Source organism: Eretmochelys imbricata, chromosome 4 (genome assembly GCF_965152235.1).
Source record: "Eretmochelys imbricata isolate rEreImb1 chromosome 4, rEreImb1.hap1, whole genome shotgun sequence".
Classification (NCBI taxonomy): domain Eukaryota; kingdom Metazoa; phylum Chordata; order Testudines; family Cheloniidae; genus Eretmochelys; species Eretmochelys imbricata.
In genome coordinates this window covers 9948734-9962278 of record NC_135575.1, presented here as the reverse complement: position 1 = coordinate 9962278, position 13545 = coordinate 9948734, and positions in this window count along the sequence as shown.

Below are 13545 nucleotides of genomic sequence, written 5' to 3'. Positions count from 1 at the left end.
ATTCCTCTTTCCGGAAACTGAATGCTTTTTCATTGTTCTTAAGATCCAAGGGTTTGGGTCTGTGGTCACCTATGCAAATTGGTGAGGATTTTTACCAAACCTTCCCCAGGAAGTGGGGTGCAAGGGTTGGGAAGATTTTTTTGGGGAAAACGTTTCCAAACAACTCTTTCCCAGAAACCCAGTTAGATGTTTGGTGGTGGCAGCGAAAGTCCAAGGGCAAAGGGTAAAATAGTTTGTACCTTGAGGAAGTTTTAACCTAAGCTGGTAAAGATAAGCTTAGGAGGTTTTCATGCAGGTCCCCACATCTGTACCCTAGAGTTCAGAGTGGTGAAGGAACCTTGACAACTGCTCCCATTAAATTAGGCACTTGCACAGGTCACATTCTCTTCATCTCCTAAATATCCTGGCACATGTCTGACAATCCCATGCCCCAAAGCCAAGGAGTTCTGCCTTAAAGGAGGCAGTGCAGCCCTCTCCTAGAAGGGCTGAAGAATTCTGTGATATATTTTGCTCTGCATCTCTAACCAGCTCCTTGAGACCATTTGGCTCATGGAGTGCACAGCATATGAGATCACTCAATGTTTTGAAGACACCTGGAGAAATGCAAAGTAGAATATGTGTGTGGCTTTCAGTTCCAGCCTCTATCTGCCCCTCCTGGGTCCCAACAATAGCCTCTCTTTGTTACCCTGAAGTCCATGGAAATGTCTTTGCTGCTCCAGCCCCCTGCTCCAATTTTCTCTCATCTCCCACAGCCTCTTACAGCTTTCCCAGCCACTTTGATCCTCTCTTCAGCCTCCACCTCCTTTCTGATCCTTTGGTGCTCATTGGACTGGCTCATCATCTCTTCATGCTGGTCTGGGCTGCTTTCTCAGCTACTCCAGGCTGCTGTCCATTTTTTACTTCTGACCCTGATCCCTCTCCACTCCCTTTCCTCAGCTCTCCCCACAACCTTGTTCACACCTAGACATCTAACTCCAATTCAAATCTATGGAAGTTAGGTGTCTAGGTGTCTGTCTCCATGCTTAGGTGCCTACATAGCTTTAAAAATTGGCCACAGTTAACATGTCCATGGTCACACAGGAAGTGTGTGGCAGAGCAAAGTTAGAGGACCTGGACATCCTGGTGCTCTAATAATTCCATCCTTCCCCCCACAGTAGCTTCTGGTAAATTTAGCGCGAAAATGCACTTGTCACAAAACATAGGCTCATCTGTCAGCTGGCTATGTAAGACATTTTGTTTGCATTTGAGATTGGTGAGGTGCACACAGAGACTTTATAAGGTTTGCTTAGTACAGAGAAGTATAATTGAAATCATCGAAAAATAAGAACGAGTTTGAAAAGTATAGCAAACTGACCCCCTGGATTGTGCATGCTTACAACCTTGGGCTGGTACAATATAAATCAATCCTCCAGTTTTGACATACTTACAACCTTGTGAATGCTCACAACCTAACAGAGCCCATTAGACACAAAGATGGAAGAAACAGTCAGTGGAGTACACCCCAACATTTTGGGCTGATGCCTACTCAGTCACTTCCCATGGCCCACTTGTGAACATTCTTGCATCAGGTTTTATACTCCCCTTTCCACACACTTACCTGTCCATGGCCCTATTTGCTTAGGTCTCAGTCCCTTATCCATATGTGGCTTTTCAGTCTCCCATATTTAGGGTTCCAAATGCTGACACACGCTATTTGTTTCAATATTGCATTAATACATATCCCAGTGTTTCCAGTATGTGAATGCTGTTAAACATATGGTTCTATGTGCTAAAAATCGGCCAGGTTTTGTATTGCTGTGATGTTCTTGTTTATTAAAAGCTACCTATTGCAAAATATTGCTAAATCGTATAACCTTAGGTTAAGCAGCCATGCTAGTTCCTTTGCGATTTAGGCTACCTATCACAACAACTAACAAGGTTACTAGGCCTCAGCTGATTGCCAAGCCTACATCAGTTATTATACAAATTCTTATGTTTCTCTACTAGCATCACAGCTGTAGTATCTTCTGTTTGACTACCTCAAAGCATTTCAATATGCCTTAGCATGTAATATAAAATTTAATCTTTCACCCTAGGATCACATTAGGGGTTACAGGTCAACACCACCAAAGGTTCTTCTTCAAAGCTGCCTAAGGCATTTGGACACCCAAATATCACTGAAATCAATGGGAACTGGTTATCCAATTCCTCCATGTGGCTTTGAAATTCTCACCCATGTGTGTTTGGGTTCCACCAAGCCAATAATACTATATTGCAGAGTTTGGAGGTAACTGTATTTCATTCAGGAGAGATAGAGCACTTGGCACATGATGTACTGGAGCTACATATGAAATAAACTATTAAATGTGAAGGTGTTGAACAGTACCATAAAGGGCAGTGAAATATACAGAGCCAATCCAGGAGCCACCTCAAGGTATATTTACAAAGGCTGGGCACAGTCTCTGGTGTCTCTAGTGTGTAGGAAGAACACCAGATATTAATAAAGTATCAGTAGAAGAGCTCCAGGCTCTTCACTTAGATTGGTCAAATATTGAGTAAGACCCATTGACCATTTTTCCTATAGTAAGAGGGGCTCCTTTATGGGGTGTAATTGGAATTCTATTTCCAGTTGAATATCTGATGTTGGATCAGGAGGGGAGGACAATGCAGAATGGAAATTTGCCTTTTCAGAAACAATTTATCTGTACAGTGAAAGCAACCAACTAACAAACAACCAGAGTTTGGACATTTCTATGGCAGTTGTAAGATCAACAGCCAACCTCGTCACCTAGATGTGTTTCATAATTACTGGGTTGAAATCCTAAACTGGGAATTGGAACCTGGTATATTTTTCTTTCCTAAACATTTAATTTCTTTGGAAATAAATTGAGAAAAGGAGAACTTTAAATGTAACAAAAATCCTCTTCACCGCAGTGTAAATCCCCAAGTGGCAGCAAGTTGGCCATAAGCCCTTCAGAACGGACACATGCCATCTGTAAGATGCTTGACCTCTGTTGGGCTAACATTTGGACGATGGATAAGGAAGGAATCAAGTGGTGGTGAACAAACTCTGTCCTGTTTATGGAGCAGAATAAAGATGGAAAGGACTTTGCCTGTGGGGAACTTATGTGCCATTGCTATGAAAATAACCTGTTGACAGCTAGTTGGACACTAGCCATGCAAAGTTAAAAGGATTACAGCCAACTGTCCCCTTAATTGTTTGGCCATCATATACTATAGCATGTCTATTTAGTTGGAATGTATACAAAATTAAAACAAAACAAAGTTTGTGCTGTAGGTCAAGGCATTGGGAAAGCATGAAGTTTTATTTCTTCTTAAGAAGGTCCACAAGCTACGAGCACTTCTTTTTGACAGGGATCTGCAACAGGAATCTTGGCTTCCCAGTAATATGGATTTCCCATTCTTAGCCCTGCTTGGCTGCCAGATAACAGACGTTTAACAAGTTGTGACATTTTTACTAACAGAGTAGCAGTAGTTGATGTAGGACTGAATCAGGGACTCCGACAAATACAATTTGGGGTGAAAAGGAGAAAATATTTCTCTGGAAGGTTGAGATAAACAACTAAATAAATAAAGCAGCTGTTTTTGCCACTCAGGGGTTTGGTATGTTAGAACAAGTCCCGGAGAGATGACACTGGCCATAGAACAAGTGAAGTGGTCAAAAGTGTATTTATCACGTGGATGTCACTTCTATATGTGCGGATGTGGAGAGTGTGTGTGCATCTCCATCTCAAGGTCAATATAAATATCTAGACTGATATGAAATATATTTCCCAAAAGCAAAACAAAAAATCATTAAAATAAACAAGTAAATACAGTTGGTCAATTAAAAATATATATATTTAAATTTTTTGGCAGAAATTCAAATGCTAAAGAATTTTGCTTTGGAAATGCCCTGGTGTAGTCGTAGTTAAAGTGCTTCATGCTCCCATTCTCCTTTAGAGGCCGAGCTTCACAGTTAGGGTGCGGGGACATGCATCGTGGGAGATGTATTTTGGGCAAGGAGTCCTACCATACAGGAGAAGAATAACAGAGACGACCAAACTACAAATCGCATGATTCTGTTTGGTCGTTTGTTTTCTTCTATGAAAAATCAAAATTTTCTTTAGAAAGCAAATACTTGTTGTGAAAAATATTAGAAAATATAATTTTCTATCAGCAAACAGTTTCACTGGAAAATTTTAAAAAAGCCTTATAATTAAGGTGATGAAATCACAAAAATATATTTATCACATCTCCAGCATCTAGGGACAAAATTAGAGAGGCCATGCCACAAAACAGAATTAAACTAGCTAGGGATATAAAAGGTAGCAAGAAATTATTTTACAAATGTATTAGCAGCAAGAGGCAGACCAAGGAGACAATAACCCCTTACTGAACATGGTGGAAAATACAACACAGCAATGGCCAAAGTATTAAATGCCTTTTTGTTTCAGTATTCACCAAAAAAAAAAGTTTAGCAGTGATTGCACGACTGGCTTCGTGAATATCAGTGTAAACGGGGTAGGTTCTGGTGCTAAAATAAGGAAAGAACAAGTTAAGAATTACTTAGACTAGTTAGATGTCTTCAAGTCAGCAGAGCCTGACAAAATACATCCTAGAATACTCAAGGAACTGGCTGAAGAGATCTCTGAGCCATTAGCTTTGAGAACTCACAGATGGGAGAGATCCCAGAGGGCTGGAAAAGAGCTAATATAGTTCCTATGTGTAAAATGGGGAATAAGGACAACCCAGGGAATTATAGACCAGTCAGTTTAACTTAGGTACCCAGAAAAGTAATGGTGTAAATAATCAAACATTCAATTTGAAAGCAACTAGAAGGTAATAAAATGATATGTCAACTTGTATTTGTCTAGAATAAATTATGTCGAGCCAACCTAATATTGTGGATGGGGGGAAACAGTGGATGTGATCTAGCACAACTTTAGTAAGGCTTTTGATACTGTCTCACATGACCTTTTCACAAGCAAACTAGGGAAATATAGCCTGGAAGAATATATTATAAGGTGGGTACATAACTGGTTGGAAAACCATACTCAGAGAGCAGTTATCAATGGTTCACAGTCGAGCTGGCAAGGCATATTGAGAGAGATCCCACAGGGATCTGTCCTGGGTCTGGTTCTATTCAATATCTTCATAAATGATTTGGATAATGGCACAGAAAGTACTCATAAAGTTAGTGGACAATACCAAGCTGGGAGGGGTTGCAAGCACTTTGGAGTACAGGATTAGAATGCAAAACGATCTTGACAAACAAGAAAAATTGTCTGAAATAAATAGGATGAAATTCAACAGGGACAAATGCAAAGTACTCCCCTTACGAAGGAACAAGCAATTGCAGACATACACAATGGGAAATGACTGCCTAGGAAGGAGTACTGCAAGAAAGGATCTGGGGTTACAGTGGATCACAAACAAAATATGAGTCAACAATGAAATCCTGCTGCCAAAAATGTGAACATCATTCTGGGATATATTAGCAGGAGTTCTGTAAGAAAAACACAAGAAGTAATTCTTCCACCCTACTTAGCACTGAAAAAGCCTTAACTGGAGTATTGTGTCAAGTTCTGGACACCACACTTCAGGCAAGGTGTGGACAAACTGGAGAAAGTCCAAAGAAGAGCAACAAAAATGATTATAGGTCTAGAACACATGACCTACAAGGAAAGACTGAAAAAATGGATTTGTTAATATGGAGAAGAGAAGACTGAGTGGGGGACATGATAAAAGTCTTCAAGTATATAAAATTAAAGAAATAGGAAAGTGATAAATTGTTCTCCTTCTCCACTGAGGACAGGACAAGAAGTAATGGGTATAAAAATTAGACATGAGGAAAAGCTTCCTAACTGAAAGGGTAGTTTTGAAACAAATTACCCAGGGAGGTTTTGTAATCTCTGGCATTGAAGGTTTTGAAGAACTGGTTAGACAAACACCTGTCAGGGGTGGTCTAGATCAGAGGTGGGCAAACTACTGCCCACAGGCCACATCCAGCCCGCATGACTGTCCTGCCCAGCCCCTGAGCTCCTGGTTGGAGAAGTTGTGAGGGGGATAGTAAGGGGGCAGGAAGTGGGAGGGGGCGGATAGGGGGTGGGGACCAGGCTGTTTGGGGATGCACCGCCTTCCCTACCCGGCCCTCCATACAGTTTCACACCCCGATGTGGCCCTTGGGCCAAAAAGTTTGCCTACCCCGGTCTAGATAATACTTAGATCTGCCTCAGTGTAGGGGACTGGACTAAATGACATATTAAAATCCCTTCCAGTCCGACATTTCTATGGTTCCATCACTTATAATACCCAGACTCTTAAACACGATAATAAAGAAATTATTCTTATTAAGAATAAAATGATGCATGTCTCCTCACAACGTAGCAACCTTGACTCCAACCCCAAGTGAATAGGAGTCATTCATGAGGAATCGTAAAATATAAACACAATGCAATAAAAAGGCAAATATTTTCAAAGGATTGTTCCTTTGCATAGTATAGTTTCATGGAACATGAATCTTTGATGATTCCAGATCACTCAGTCACAGAAGTGATCTAGAATTAAATTGTATCTATTATTATTTCATAGAATCATAGAATCATAGAATATCAGGGTTGGAAGGGACCTCAGGAGGTCATCTAGTCCAACCCCATGCTCAAAAGCAGGACCCATCCCCAATTAAATCATCCCAGCCAGGGCTTTGTCAAGCCCCACCTTAAAAACTTCTAAGGAAGGAGATTCCACCACCTCCCTAGGCAACGCATTCCAGTGTTTCACCACCCTCCTAGTGAAAAAGTTTTTTCCTAATATCCAACCTAAACCTCCCCCACTGCAACTTGAGACCATTACTCCTTGTCCTGTCATCTTCTACCACTGAGAATAGTCTAGAACCATCCTCTCTGGAACCACCTCTCAGGTAGTTGAAAGCAGCTATCAAATCCCCCCTCATTCTTCTCTTCTGCAGACTAAACAATCCCAGTTCCCTCAGCCTCTCCTCATAAGTCTTGTGTTCCAGACCCCTAATCATTTTTGTTGCCCTTCGCTGGACTCTCTCCAATTTTTCCACATCCTTCTTGTAGTGTGGGGCCCAAAACTGGACACAGTACTCCAGATGAGGCCTCAGCAATGTCGAATAGAGGGGGACGATCACATCCCTCGATCTGCTCGCTATGCCCCTACTTATACATCCCAAAATGCCATTGGCCTTCTTGGCAACAAGGGCACACTGCTGACTCATATCCAGCTTCTCGTCCACTGTCACCCCTAGGTCCTTTTCCGCAGAACTGCTGCCTAACCATTCGGTCCCTAGTTTGTAGCTGTGCATTAGTTTCTTCCGTCCTAAGTGCAGGACCCTGCACTTATCCTTATTGAACCTCATCAGATTTCTTTTGGCCCAATCCTCCAATTTGTCTAGGTCCCTCTGTATCCTATCCCTGCCCTCCAGCGTATCTACCACTCCTCCCAGTTTAGTATCATCCACAAATTTGCTGAGAGTGCAATCCACACCATCCTCCAGATCATTTATGAAGATATTGAACAAAACCGGCCCCAGGACCGACCCCTGGGGCACTCCACTTGACACCGGCTGCCAACTAGACATGGAGCCATTGATCACTACCCGTTGAGCCGACAATCTAGCCAACTTTCTACCCACCTTATAGTGCATTCATCCAGCCCGTACTTCTTTAACTTGCTTTAATTTGCAATGGGACTGAAGCTACCAACTGGGTTAAGAACTACTCATGCCCTCAGTAAAGACGGTCACTACTTCACTAGTGTGTGAAGACAAAGGAAGCATGCAATGTCGTCAGGGAACTCGTTGCCAGAGGAGATCTGCATGAGTCCAAATCTGACTGTTGCAAGAATTACATTCTTGCAAGAATCCTTGCTACACTTAGAGAGGCTGAAACAGGAGGGCTGGGAGGTGGGAGTAACATAAAATCAAATACACGAGTCTGTGATGGTGGGATCAGAAGCAGTGAGTGTTGGCCTCTCTCTTCTTCCATTGAGGTCAATGGTAAAACTCCCAATGACTTCCATATGGAAGCAAAGTTAAGTCACCTTTGAAAATCCCACTCTGTGTCTCTAAACCAAGGGATGGGCATTGGCCTCACATGCTTAAAAAGCACAGCACTCCCTGTAAACTGATTTCTGATTCAATTCACATGGTTTCTCACTCTCTCTTTATCTTGAGTTTTGAGTTTCTGGGGTGACGTGGGCCCTAACTTCAAAGTGAAGCTCTGTTGTAACCACCAATTTTTGCCTTGTTTCAGGTGGAAACCATTACAAAAACAATGAGTTTTAAAGTCAGAGTCATCAATCAATTCAGGTTCCCTTGGATACTCAAGTTCCGTGAAGCACAGTGGTAGGGAACTTCTAACCAGCTCCCAAGACACTCACCAAAATGAACTTTATGTACCATGCAGATGGCTTAAATGATTGCCACAGGACCAAGTGAGATGCAATCAAGTGAGTAATTCTGTCGCCTCTAATATAGATACCATTTTAATGCAAATTGGCTAAGAAGCCTGAGTGGCAGTATTTTTCAAGGGCCAAATTCTTCACTGATGTAAACAGGCACAATGTAGTGACTCCAGAAGAGATTTGTCCCTTTGCCCCAGCAGAGAATTTAGCCCCTCTTCACCCTCTGATATTCTCTATAGCACCAACTCATGATAGCACTTCTCTGTTGGTGCCTGTACCTTCCTCACTTTGCCATGGCATCCTGTGAGTTGCATCCGTGGCAATGGCTACTCTCTAGCGCTATTCCAGTTGTGCACTTCTAAATCGCCAAACTCGGGAGTTATTAAAAACTGATCTAATCCCCTGAGAGCGCCTGCAGGACTTGATGTTTGAACACTTGGAAGCAGAACATTCCTCTTCCGCTGAGTTTTCAAATTCTAAAGCTTTCCAAACACAAAAACCAAGGGCTGGCAATCAGTGATTGATGAAAGCATTTTGCCTCTGGCTAATCCAGTTTACAGAAGGGATGGTTGCTTTGTGATTCCCGCTATCTCCATGGATTGTTGCACTAGCTCTCTATTCTGGCAGAGTGTGACACTGGAGTTGTATTTTCAGCGGGTGATAAGGGCATTCCCCCTCCACACACAATTGTTGACAGATCGCTACAGTAAATTTCCCGCCGTGTATTTTAAAGACTCCCACTGGCTCTGTAAATGAAGTCATAATGCACTGTCCCATGAGAGAGGAGTTTATTCTGCAGAGGCACAGAAAGAATCAATCGGGTGGGATGTATTTCTTGCATAATGGCATCGCTGATTCAATTTTTTTCCTCCATAGAAAACTTAAAAGTCCTAGCAGCATCATAATCGGAAATATCCGGACTAGGTGTCTTCTCATAAACACTTCTATAACTCAAGTTGTGTTATTTTACTTAGCAATATAGGGGACAAGCCAGCATGTTTTTTTAACACTTCCTATGACTTTTCACGTCGGTGCTAGGATACGGGTGTCAAATCACTCGGGATGGAATGGTCTGAGCATAGGATTGGCAGCCTGGAATTCCGAGGGGCCAGTCCTCGCTTCGTCACTGGGAGCTCAGTTATGGTTCTCAGAGCCAGTGCTGTGTTTGGCCAAGCGGGAGGATGCCTAAGCAATGGCTTTTGGAGAAATTGTCCCTGCATGAGGCAGAGGTGGGCCATGTGGCCAGATTTTCACCTAAAGATGCAGATAGGCACCTAGTGGGTTTTTCAAAAGCACCTCAGTGATTTAGGTGCCTAACTTGCACTTAAATCGTTGGGAGGGAGAAGTCTAATCCCACTAAGAGCCTGTCTGCATCTTTAAGCATCTAAATACCTTTGAGAATGGGTTCCAATGCCTCCAGGGCCTGTAGGAGCAACACGCTCACTGGCAGCCATTGCTATAGTACAGCATCTACTCCAGTGGCAGCCTCTGATTTCTAGCCATGCCCTATGCCTGCCTTGACATAACCTTCCGCAGTGCTGAGAGCTGCCAGATGGGTAAGCGGCAGCCAGTTATGGCCAGGAGGCTGCAGAAATCCCCATTATCATAGAGTCATAGAAATTTAGGCCTGGGGTATACAGAATCCCCGGACTTTTAGTTGGATCTTCCACCAGGTTTTTATTTGGAACATCTGAAGTGGCTCACGATTCGAGCCAGCAAGTGCTGGTGTCCCCTCCGTTACCCTGTAGCATTGATACGTGGATCCAGAAAGGCTTCCTGGATTTGAGATGGGATTGAGGACATGGTATATTGGCAGGTCCAGAGTGGCCAGGATCTTGTTGTACTTAGCCCACTGGACCACAGTACTTACCATGATGTGGAACAAGTTCCACAGAAATGATATAAGATCCATCACTTGGGATATTTAAAATTAGACTGAACAATGAATTACAAAATGTTCTGTGAAGAACAATCTTACACTGGTAGAAAGGTGAACTGGGTGGCCTTTAGGCCTTTTCCATCTCTGACTCCCATAATTAAGCAGAACATGTTGTTTATTATTATGATTCAAACATAATCATGCTGTGGGTTTGATTTGCAGCCTTTAACTGTGTAATGGCAATGCACCAAGAAAGGCTTTTTCTGTGCTTTCACCACCACGTCCACATCAGGAAGCAGAGAAGCAAGTGGCATATGCAGGATTCTGGGCTATATAATTATCTTTTCAATTCTTGTCACCTCTTTGAGCTGAGTTTTAATGCAGCTGCTTTAAAGTTGAAAAAAATACATTCTCTCCATTCCAGAGAGATGCAGTAGCCCATTAGATAACATGTTATTTCCCTAATATTACACATTACATTATATATATATATATATGTATGTATATGTATATTACACATTACATTATATATACATATAGATATATATATGAATGTGTTCATTGTTTATATTCAAAACTATGGGAAAGAGGAGAAGGGCAGAAATAGCAGTCTGCATTTTCATTGATAGTTGATATTTCAATTACCATATTACCCAGGGCGAAGTCTAGGACTGAGGTTTCCATATGTGTGTAGGCTATTGGTTGTTTGAACAATTCCTTCATGCTTTGTTCCACTTGCTAATAAACGTACATTGTTTTAAGAAGAGCATGGGTCATTGTAATCCCTGGTCACAGGCTCCCAAAGAGAGGATCAAACGCGTGCCCAAACCCATGTGGGCATGCATGGTAATGAGCAGTTGGGCTAGATGGGGGGCTGTATCCAGTTCCCAGTCCAAGGGTATGAGAACCCCAGACAGATAAGGGCACGAGACTGAACAGTGTAAATTAGCTTCGCTCCAATGATTTACTGGAGTAATCCTGGGGACACACTCAGAGAGACCAGAAATGGGAAACAGGTGTGGCTAGCCCCATAACTGTGACATTTTCAAAGCGATTCCTTCTGCAACATCCTGTTTGATGACCCGGCTTGTATTAGTTCTGCCAAAGCATGAGCATTGTCAGCAGCATTCTGGATATCATCAAGAAACAAAGAGTGGGCCTTCCCCTTAGATGTCCTCTGTACCTCGGGTAGAACTGACCGACAGCACTGGCTCATATGAATGACCTTGATGTGGGTGGTGCGGTTATTACCATAGCAATGCATTCGCTGTCCTTAATGAAAATTTCACACTTCGATATTTTATCATCAATGCAGCATTCTTGTCTGTCCAGAGCAAGATACCATGGCCTCCATTCTTATACCTATCTATGCCCAGATGAGTGTTGTGCTTTTTGCTTAACCTCTCCAGCCTCGGGCAGAAGACTAGAGTCATATATTCATTCAGGCACCCAAATGAATGAATGGCCTGATGTTCATAATAACTGAGCATCTCTCAGCTCCCCCAGATTAACTGTAGGGTGTGTTGAAAATGTTTCTCTGTGCTCCTGACAGCAGAAGTGCTGATGTTAAGAGCTGAGCCAGGGCTAGAAATAAAAACTTCCTCTTTTCATCACACACCAGGGGTCTAACAGCTAGCCTACTGCCGTGCAATCATTCATCAGCCATGCATATATCAGAGTGAAAATGTATGGCTCTGTCTACTTCTCCTTGAACGTCTCTCTCTGATCAATAAGCTATCACACATATGAGGCGCAGCGATCACGGAGAAGAATTTTCTCCTTAGGAGGCAATACCAGAGCTTGATAGTCTCTCTAAGATTCCATACAATATCCTTGATGATTGGATGTGAAGGCAAATTGAAGATAAATATATCTCCTACAAATTCACACCGTTGTTGGATAATATTTTAAATATGTTGCTTTACAAAACAAAACCCCAATGACTTGCTGGACGCTAAGGCCAAAATTTTCAAAAGTGCCTAACGATGTTGGGTGCTCAGTTTGAGACACTTGAAAGGGGCTTGATTTTCAGAGCGGGTGATCAGCATTTTCTGAAAATCCAGACTCTTTTAGTGAGTGCAGTGTAGTTGTAGCTGTGTCAGCCCCAAGATATTAGAGCGACTTTAGAGATATTAGAGAGTTGAGGTCATATTTTTTACTGGACCAACTTCTGTTGGTGAAAGAGACAAACTTTCGAGCCACACAGAACTCTTCTTCAGCTCTGGAAACTGAAAGTACTTCAAATGTCACAGTGAAATGCAAGGCTCTTTAGAAGCATCTAAAGTGGGCAACCGAAAATTGAGACACCCAAACTCAATGTTCATTTTGGCCTGCTTTGTTTTCCCATCTTATGTGGGCAATGAGTTCCTGCTCGGAGGAGGTGGGCATGCGAGGGGATGAAGATTTCCCATTAGTGACGTGCAAGTAGCTGTGGAATCTGCAGAGGTGTGCTAGCAGAAACAGGATGAATTCTCCTGTCTCAGGCTGCGATTGCTGTCTTTCAGCACACACTCTTTCAGGCTGGCAAGCAGCAGCAGAAGTAGGAGAAATATCAAACAAAGAGGCAGAGCCAAATATTTTATTCGGTTCATTACACTCAAGATGACTCATCGGGGCTGTGGTACTCAGAGGACCAGCAATTTGCCTCTCTGTTTTATGTGCCCTTACCAACAGATGTGTAAAGTGTGGCACAGATTATCCTGTCACCCAGGAAAGTGCTCCTTGGCGAGCGGATACTGAGTGATGATTGTGAGACTCTCACTGATGGGGAATCCGTTGCACCAGAGGAGATGGAGAGAAAACAGAATAGAGTTTATGCAAGCATCAGAAAGCAGTTTGGGGCCACACAGCAGCTCCAAGAGCCATCAGAGCGTATGTGGGGAGCGCAAAAAAATAATGGAGAAAGGCGCTATTGTATGTTGTATGAGGCCTAATGTCTCCTGGCCACAAGGGGGCAACACACTGTGAAACAGCCCTTACTCCACCCATATAACAGGTCCACAAAAAGTGTAGCATGTACTTCCTGGAGGTGCAAGCTGTTGTATAGGGAGGAAGGAGGAGGCTCCTGGCCACACCCCCATCCATACGCTGGAGTACTCCAAGGTCTTGATCCAAAGACCCACGAAGTGAATGGAAAGGCTCCCACGGACTCCAATAGACTTCGGATCAGGGCCCCAGGGCACCGTCAGCTGTCTGCTGACAGGTGAACAATGCTGTGGGGCAAAATGCGCCTGGCACACTACCTCCCACACTAACTC